Source organism: Pseudochaenichthys georgianus, chromosome 6 (genome assembly GCF_902827115.2).
Source record: "Pseudochaenichthys georgianus chromosome 6, fPseGeo1.2, whole genome shotgun sequence".
In the NCBI taxonomy this organism is placed as follows: Eukaryota; Metazoa; Chordata; class Actinopteri; order Perciformes; family Channichthyidae; genus Pseudochaenichthys; species Pseudochaenichthys georgianus.
In genome coordinates, this window is record NC_047508.1 from 19,651,208 (window position 1) to 19,660,850 (window position 9,643).

The following is a 9,643-nucleotide window of genomic DNA, read 5'->3' on the forward strand; positions in this document are numbered from 1 at the left end:
ATTTTGAAACTGTACATCAGAATGTCCTGATTTTTTCCCGAGTGACTAGATGGGGTGTCCTGCTATCACCCTGGAGTAAAATGAGTCTTTGATACTGGAGAGTTTTTGTTTTATTCTTATCTAAAAACAGAGGTATGATAGCTCATACAATAGAGATTTCAAAGTTCTTTTATTTTGAAACTCTACATCAGAATGTCCTGATCTTTTCTGAGTGACTAGATGGGGTGTCCTGCTATCACCCTGGAGTGAAATAACGTGACGTCTGCCAACACTGTAGAGCTCTCCTCAGACCTTGACTCAATCGGACCGCCAGTCACTAAAAGCACAGGGGGAACATCAGTCCAGTCTCTGCTACCTGCCAAACCGTTGCCCAGGGTGAACTGTAACCGTTAAGGGACGGGTGGCGCAGTGGTATGTGCATCTGATCATCAGATCAAGGGGGGTGCTGGGGAACTCCAGTTCGAAACCCGCTCCTGCCGCCACTGCGTCAGGCCGTTGTGTCCTTGGGCAAGACACGGATTTGCTCCTGTGGGTATTGTCCACAGTACATGTATGATACTAATGTGTACTTGTAAAAGCGCCTCGATGACTTCGAGGCGTGAAGATGGACGGTGTGGCGCAGTGCGCGCGCTGTGCAATGATCATCAGATCAAGGAGTGAAACCCGCCGCTGCTGCGTCTGTAAAGCCGTTGTGTCCTTGGGCAAGACACTTCACCTGAACTTGCTCCTGTGGGTATCTGGTCTTAAACATGTGTGTTATTTGACTTGATCTCGCTTGCGTATACTGTTAGCTTCTTTATTTTACCCAGCTAGGTGAAGGCAGTGCTCTCGCTCCCGCTCCCTCTACCGGTAATGCGGATGTAGCTACATCCCTTTTTCTGTTCGGCGAGTAGTAGCACCGCTCTACTCTTCCCGTTCAGCAGGTAGCCGGTGAAGGCTGTGTTCCCGCTCCCGGTTACACTGCATCTGGCGTTCGACTCTAACTCAACCAGTGAAGGCAGTTCTCGCCCCCACTCCTGGTAGACGCCAAACGGCCTCGTTTTTCCGTTAAGCAGGTAGCCGGTGAAGGCTGTGTTCCCGCTCCCGGTTACACTGCATCTGGCATTCGTCTCTAACTCAACCAGTGAAGGCAGTTCTCGCCCCCGCTCCTGGTAGACGCCAAACTGCCTTGTTTTTCTGTTAAGCAGGTAGCTGGTGAAGGCTGTGTTCCCGCACCCGCTCCCGGTTACGCTGCATCTGGCATTCGTCTCTAACTCGACCAGTGAAGGCAGTGTTCTCGCCCCCGCTCCTGGTAGACGCGGAACTGCCTTGTTTCTCCGTTAAGCAGGTAGCCGGTGAAGGCTGTGTTCCCGCACCCGCTCCCGGTTACACTGCATCTGGCATTCGTCTCTGACTCAACCAGTGAAGGCAGTTCTCGCCCCCGCTCCTGGTAGACGCCAAACTGCCTTGTTTTTCTGTTAAGCAGGTAGCTGGTGAAGGCTGTGTTCCCGCACCCGCTCCCGGTTACGCTGCATCTGGCATTCGTCTCTAACTCAACCAGTGAAGGCAGTTCTTGCCCCCGCTCCTGGTAGACGCCAAACTGCCTTGTTTTTTCTGTTAAGCAGGTAGCTGGTGAAGGCTGTGTTCCCGCACCCGCTCCCGGTTACGCTGCATCTGGCATTCGTCTCTAACTCAACCAGTGAAGGCAGTGTTCTCGCCCCCGCTCCTGGTAGACGCTAAACTGCCTTGTTTATTCTGTTAAGCAGGTAGCTGGTGAAGGCTGCGTTCCCGCACCCGCTCCCGGTTACGCTGCATCTGGCATTCGTCTCTAACTCAACCAGTGAAGGCAGTGTTCTCGCCCCCGCTCCTGGTAGACGCTAAACTGCCTTGTTTATTCTGTTAAGCAGGTAGCTGGTGAAGGCTGCGTTCCCGCACCCGCTCCCGGTTACGCTGCATCTGGCACTCGCCTCTAGCTCAGCCAGTGAAGGCAGTGTTTTCGCCCCCGCTCTTGGTAAACTGCCTTATTTACTAATCCAGCTAGGTGAAGGCAGTGATCTCGCTCCCGCTCCCTCTGCCGTAACGTGGGTGTAATTACATCCCTCTTTCTGTTCGGCGAGTAGCAGCAACGCTCTACTCTTTCCATTAAGCAGGTAGCTGGTGAAGGCGTGTTCCCGAGGACGGCCACGACCGCTGCCCCTCCTGCCTCGGCCGCTTCTGGCGGTCAGTGGGGACGAAATTCGAGCATCTGAGGGAGGTTCTCACGGTAAACGCCTGCATGAGCTGTAGCTGCATGCCTCGGGTGCTCAGAGTGGCTCGAATCACTGAGGTGGAACGTCTGGCAGCAGCCAACAGACACCTCTCCTTGTCACACATCCTCCTCCAGATCAATTCGGCCATTCCCGGCGACTTGAGGGAGCGATGGCTTTGTGTGCTCCCCCCAATAGAAGGACTAGAAATAGGCTGTCCTCTAAAGTGGATCGGCTAGCTGCCGATAGGGGCATGATGAAGTCGCCTCTTGGCCCTTCAGCCTGGGCGCGGTGTAGGGGCTGCTAACCATCCCCCCCCCCCCCACCCTCCTTTGGTTGGCGCCCCTCCTTTGGTTGGCGCCACTCCTTCGGCTGACGCACCTCCTCCGGTTGACGGAGAGTCCTCCGTCGCGTACCAGTCGAGCCAGGGGAGCTGTTTAGATCAGCTGCCCTCGGAGGCACTGGAGTGTGCCGCCCAAGCTAGGCAGACCAGGCAGCAGCACTCGGGTCCTCGCAGACCTGTGCCCACTCCCAGCAGGCCCAGGGGCCGCTCTAGCAGCCGCACTCAGCCGCTGGATTACAGGGGTGGTCTGCAGAGGTCTTAGCGGCCCACTCAACCGCCTCCCAATGACTTTCGTGCCCCATGTCGCCCGCCTTCCAGGCGGCCTCGTGCCCCAGAGCCTGACCGGAACCCCCCAAGAGGCTCCAGGGTCCGGGGGGCTGGGCTCTGAAATCCCGGGGGTGGTCGGCGGCTGCTTTCCCAGCAGCAGCTCAGTTTCTGGGCAGTCTGTACTTCCGTCCCTTGGGTGGTTTTCACCTTAACCCAGGGGTACGGACCGCAGCTCCGGCCCCTAGCCTTCGGCTGGGTCTAATTGACAGTCGTCAGCGATCCGGCAGGGGCCCTACCTCTGGGCCAAGAGTTGTCCGTCCTTTTGTCCAAGGACGCAATCAACCCAGTAAGACCCTCTGCTTAGCCAGGGGGTTCTACTCGGCATACTTTCTCGTGAGCAAGAAAGTCGGCGGATTTCGCCCGATCTTGGACCTCAGAGGAATCAACAGATTCCTGAAGGTGCTGCCATTCTATATGCTGACTACTGCATACGCACAGGTGGAGTGGTTCCCAACCGAGGGATGCCTACTTCCACGTGGGCCGGGCAAGAGGGTGCCTTATATTCAGTTCCTCCGGCCCTTGGGCAGACTGGCAGCTGCCTCGGCCGCTGGGCCCTTAGGCCCGCTGTCGTTGCGCCCCATGCAGATGTGGCTGAACAGCCTTCACTTGGACGCCAAGTGGCACAGGCACAGTGAAGTCAGGGTGTCGCAGCATTGCTCCACTCTCCGTCACGCTGGAGGGGCAGGGCCTATCTCTGGTAGGCGTGCCCATGGGCGCCATCCCATCCCGCCAGGAGACCATCACCATAGGTGCATGTCTCTCAGGGTGGGGTGCAGTGCGGCAGGGCAGGACCGTTCAGGGTCAGTGGTCTGCCCAGCAGAGTGCGCGCCGGGTCAACGTGCTAGAGCTTCGGGCCGTGCAGCTTGCACTCACGCACTTTCTACCCCAACTGGGGGCAAGAATGTGCGTGTTCCTTGGGGACAGCATGTACATTGTTGCTTAGACAACAGTCCCTTCTAGATAGTGGACGTTCTCACTCCACTCTGAATTTATGTGGCTGCGATTCTGCCCAACATGTTCGGGTCGACGGCGCCACGGTGGGGTGCCACAGGTCGGTGTCCCTCTTTATGAGAGGGGCTTTACGGCAGCGTCCCCCTTGCACCCCGAGGGCTCCGGCTTGGGACCTGCCCTTGCTGCCGGATGCCCTATCACCTCCTCCCTTCGAGCCCCTGGCCCAGGTGGGGCTTAGGTGGCTGCCCACAAAGGCAGCATTTCTGCTTGCCATAGCCTCAGGGAAGTGAGTCGGGGAGTTGCATGTCCTCTCCATAAACAATACATGCCCGAGGTGGGACTCTCATGCGTTGCCCTTTGGGCAAATGTGGCATTCCCGCCCGGGGTCCTTCCACAAACTCACTTCAATCAGCCTGCCCAGCTGGCACGCTTTGACATTCAGGAGTACGGCACATCGAAGTTGCTGTGCCCGGGGGGTGCCCAAAGGGCGTATATCAAGGCTACTGCCTGTATACGGCAGGAGGAGCAACTCTTGAGTTTGCCCTGGCGGCACTAAAGGAGGTTAGGCCCTCTAACCAGTGGCTTCCCCACTGGGTTGTCGATACCATCTCACAGGCTTACGGGGCCAGTGGCCGCCCCCTGCCACCAGGCTGAGATGCCACTCTACAAGGAGCATCTCAACATATTGGGCTGCCCTGAGAGGGGTGCCCCTGGAGACCATCTGCGCCGCGGCGTCGTGGGCGTCTTCTGGCACATTCTCCAGTTGTCATCAGGTCAATGTCGCCACTCCCCATTCTTTGGGCGTGGTCCTTTTGCCGAGCTCCGCTGCTTCCAGTGGTGAGAAAGGGCTTGGATTCTTCATGACATTGTTGGTATAGGTCATCCAGTGCTAAAGCACCGCCTCTGGCGGTCAGTAGGGACGAAATAGAACGATAGTTACGGCTGTAACTACGGTTCTATGAGTCCCGGATGACCGCCAGAGTTCCCTGTCACTCAGAATTCTTGTGTGCTCGCGAGAAGATTCGGGGAACAGATCCTCTGACAATACCGGCTGATATAGCCGGTGTCACGTGGGTCACAGGTGACTTTGTTGTTATTGGTACTCGAGCTGCGCATGCGCGCGATGGACATATCCAGTGCTAAAGCACCGCCTCTGGCGGTCATCCGGGACTCATAGAACCGTAGTTACAGCCGTAACTATCGTTTTAAATTGAAGTTGTCTGAGGTCCTTACCACCAACTGCTCTTGCAGTAATAAGTAGTGTACCTTACTGTCCCAAATGTGCACAATGTAGTGACTGCTTTTCGTCTTTTTGTTTACTTAGTTGTGTTTTCTGTATTTTATATGTCTGTGTTATGTGTAAGAACGTGTAACGTTGCTTGGCCAGGTCAGCATTGTAAATGAGATTTTGTCTCAATGTTTTCATCTGGTTAAATTAAATAAAAAAAAATATTTTGTATATGTCAGATTCCTCCTATTTACCACTAGCGGGAGCTGGCGTACCACCAGTGGTACGCGTACCACAGGTTGAGAACCACTGGTGTAGATGATAGGCAAGATGTTAAGAATATCCAGACAATCAAATGGAGTCCAATAGGGCAGTATGGGTACGATTATCTATGTTACGTCTTTAAATCTCAGTTTTATAGTAACATTTTTTGAGGAATTTAGATTTAGTGTTTCTATAAAATAAGCAAATAGGAATGGGTTTTTGGTTGATGTAATATCAGAAAAATCCTATAAACATCCAACAGTGGCATAAAACAGTCTTACCCTGTTTTGCAATCTTTTCTACAATGGTTTAATGTATTTAGAGATAATATAAGTGCTACCACAGTGTTAACAAAATCTCTGATGGTTGACAATTATACACAGTTTTAAAAAAACATTGCCAGCCAAAACTACACTTGTCACATGCTTTGATTTGTATTCCTCAAATACAAACAACACGTAAAAAAGGTGATACCAAGCTCAGTAACACGTCTATAAAACAGCAAGGTACTTTTATTATATGGCATTATATTAAAGCAGTGTTCATATTAAATGTTGTGTAGTACTCTCCTTTATATATATATATATATATATATATATATATATATACAACAATGCAGGGGGGACACATTTTGGCAATTGTAATAACTTACTGTAATTGTAAGAACTAAGATGTCCGCTATCTCATTTCATTTCATTTCAAACCTTTATTTAACCAGATTGGTCCCATTGCAACATATAGGTTCCACATGAAACATAAAACAATAAAGGACATTATACATTATATTTACAGGATACATAGTTATAGACATTTACAAGTGCCCATTGTATCAGCAAGCATTTCATTTAGCCTAGCTTTAAAAACATGCAGAGGAATGAGATTGCTCAGTTTCAATTCTTGCTGAAGATTGTTCCAAGCAAGTGGAGCTGCGCACATAAAAGCTGTCTTACCTAAGACAGTCCTAATAATCTAATAAACATTCATGTGTTTTCTCTGATGCTGCCCTCAGAACAGACTTATTGCTACCTTCCCCTCTTTGCAAACCACTAGTGAGTAACACAGAGCGAGTCATTCGTTCCAGTACTGACAAGAAATGACTAGAACCGTCATTCCTTAAGTAACCTGGAAGAATTGTGGCCCATTGCCACCCGAGCGACTGAGTTGCTTGAAAGATGTATTTTTGAGGTTTCTGTTTTACTGCCCCTTTGAGGATGGGAAGCCTACACCCTTTTGACGTTGAATACGTTTTGTGACCACAGCCAACTCCCAGCACTGCTGTACTCAGTCTTTTCACAGTAGACTTCTTGACATGCCATAGTAGGGAAAGCAGAAACCTATTTATTCACATTGATGAAGGATGCATTCCACTAAGCTGTCACAGCTTCAGGGATTTGGTATTACTCCTGCTGACTGTGTACTTGTTTTTAGTTACATCTGGGCATTATTCTATGAAAATTCCAACTGTTTGCTGTGAAAAAGGAGCTGGTCAAGCAAGAAGTTCTGGAAACAGGGCTTATTAAAAGCAAACATTTGAGCTTGACGTGCTTTTTCTACGCAGACCTGTCAAAAGTCTTCCACACAACAAAAATACCTCATGGTAATAGGAGGTAAATCTATTCAGAATCAGAGAGAAAGGCAGCACAGGGCTTGAAGTGCATCCAGACACAGGGGGCACTGTTGCACTCAGTTTCATATGGTGGGCCAATACTAAGCAAAGGCACTGATCTGTCTGAGTCAATGGATTCCACTCTTGCATTTATAAGTGGACACACAACAGAGCAGTGTTTTCAACATGACATGACCTTTCCATGATTATCACTTAATCGCATGGACACTGTTAAATACATTATCTGTTGTGGTATAAGGGATGTGTCATAATGGGGTTAGGTTAGTCAAATATGTTAGTTAGATAAATATGGTGAGTAACAAGATGGGGATAAACAAAAAGAACATGTATTTGTTACACAAAAGGATAATTACTACTTTCTGAATATTTTGCTTTCAATAACAGTGACGCACTAAGCACATTATGTATATTGCAGTTGGCTCAACATAACTATCAAACATGACATGCAATAGAAGGAAGGTTCATGTTACCCAAAACTTAATCCAATATAAAACAGTAAACAGTAATATACAGAGCCATGGTCAGCTGGAATTCCAGAGTGCTTTTCAAAAGTTTGCTTAAAGGGGACCTATCATGCAAAATGCACCTTTGTACGTCTTTTATACATGAATGTGTCCCCGGTGTTCCAAGGAACTCACCAAGTGTCAGAAAACACAACCCTCTCTATTTTCCTCCTTCGCCAAATCTCTAAAAAAGGGGCTGCAACGGATCTGAAAAAAACGGATCCACATTCCAATACTTTTCTACGTCACAAAGAAGTGCTCCGCTTATTGGTCAACTCTCCACCTATCAGGGGAATGAGCCACGGCCACGTGCATTGCCAAACCTCTCATTCGCATCGGCAGGCTAAATAATCAACACCCCAGTCACATCTGTGTTTTTGCCTACTCTTGCCAGGATGTCTAAGCCAGTTAAACGTTGTGCTGTTGTTGGCTGCAAGACTCGGGACAGGGGACTGCATGCAATGCCATCAGTGGAAAAAGAAATGAATCTGTGGCTAGACTTCATTTACAAGGGACATGTGCCAGAAGACCACGGAAGATTTCTGTTTGTGTGTTCCAAACATTTTACCACGGACATGTTTATTAACTTCTCTCAAGTCCAACACGGATATGCCTCCAAACTAATGCTAAACCCGGGATCAATACCAACCATCCGGGACCAGGCCAGTGAGGACACATCCAATTTTGAAGCTGTAAGTTTTTATTTAGCGGTGTTTTTCCTGATAAAGCTATCTCTAGCTTGTAGCATGTAGCTTAGCCGCATCAATGTCGCCTCAAACCCAAATAGTAATCGGTTAGGTGTTTATATATTTTTGTAGCATTTTATTTTGTACGCTCCGCAGTCTTTGCTTTGTCATTTGAATTATCAGGCATTTGCTAACATGTTCAGACATACTGCCGTAATGGCGATCTGTGTGAAGGCTGTACAGCCACGCCCTAGGCGATAACACAAGTATTTATTCTCCTATTTATTAGTATTTTGTATCCTCTACAATCATATTGAGTAAGTTATAATAACAAACGTAATCTTCTGTAGGCAAGTGCCGTTTTTTCCAGCGTTATATGTAAACGCTTTTGTGATTGTAGTCTGTAAGAACGATCAGATATCATCGATCTGTAAGCTAAGCTACGCTAATGAGACATGCCGTGTTTTGCAGCGTTATATGTAAAAGCTTTTGTGTGTTTACTTGTTTGCGCACATGAATATAAATGGGGGGGTGTTAGGATACAACACTGTATGTATGCGAGGGGGGACACACACCACGAGTAAAACTGAGCTAAAGCCCCGTCGGTCTGTTGTTGTTGACAAGGCCTTACCTCTAGCAACAGGCTAATTAGTGGCTAGCACTCATTACAGTGAGTCTACTGAGCTCAGCCCCTCTCCAACACATCACCTGCATTGAGTCAGAAACACAGCATGCACGTTACGGTTCAAAACTAACTCAGATTGGAAACGGCTAAGCAAAGAGCTTTGCTAAATAGAGAGCTTTGCTAAGAAGTTTCAGTTTTTTACATGCATATACTAATCTAAACCACATTTTTTGTTGTGCTTTTTTTACCATTGCACAGCCCTACGTGGCCAACTTGATGGACCTCATCTTCGACCAAGTCTTTGTGGACCCTGCACCATTATGAGCGACCTGACAGGGAGGAGGTCATCGCCGGGTATGCTACACGGTTCAATTTGGCTGCTGTCTGAACCCAACATCGACATTTCACGGATCAGGAAACTCCCTGCGTATCCTGAGGACAACGTAGGCCGGAATCACCACTCTGATCCTGCGTCCAAGGAAGCCCCAGCACCAGCTCACAAAGCTTCTGTAAAAATATTTAGTGTCATTTATACAAAATACAAGTAGGCTACATTTAGTTTTTTTGTATGGGTTTTTTTAACCGTTGATTTTGACAATAAAGTTCCAAGTTGATATCAAAATGTGTCGTGATTATTCATGTTTGGATGGGTAAAGAATATTCTGATTTCAAAAGCATAAGGTTGTGTGTGTGGACCTTTTTGTCGTACACATGGGTGTGTTATGCCATTGCTGTGTAGTATATAATAGTACAATGACGTCGTGGCGCAATTTGCACAAAGAAGTCAATAACTGAGCTTTTAAAAACACATGAAACTACACACATTGCTGACAACTGAGGTGTTGTTGGAGTTATACTTTTTAT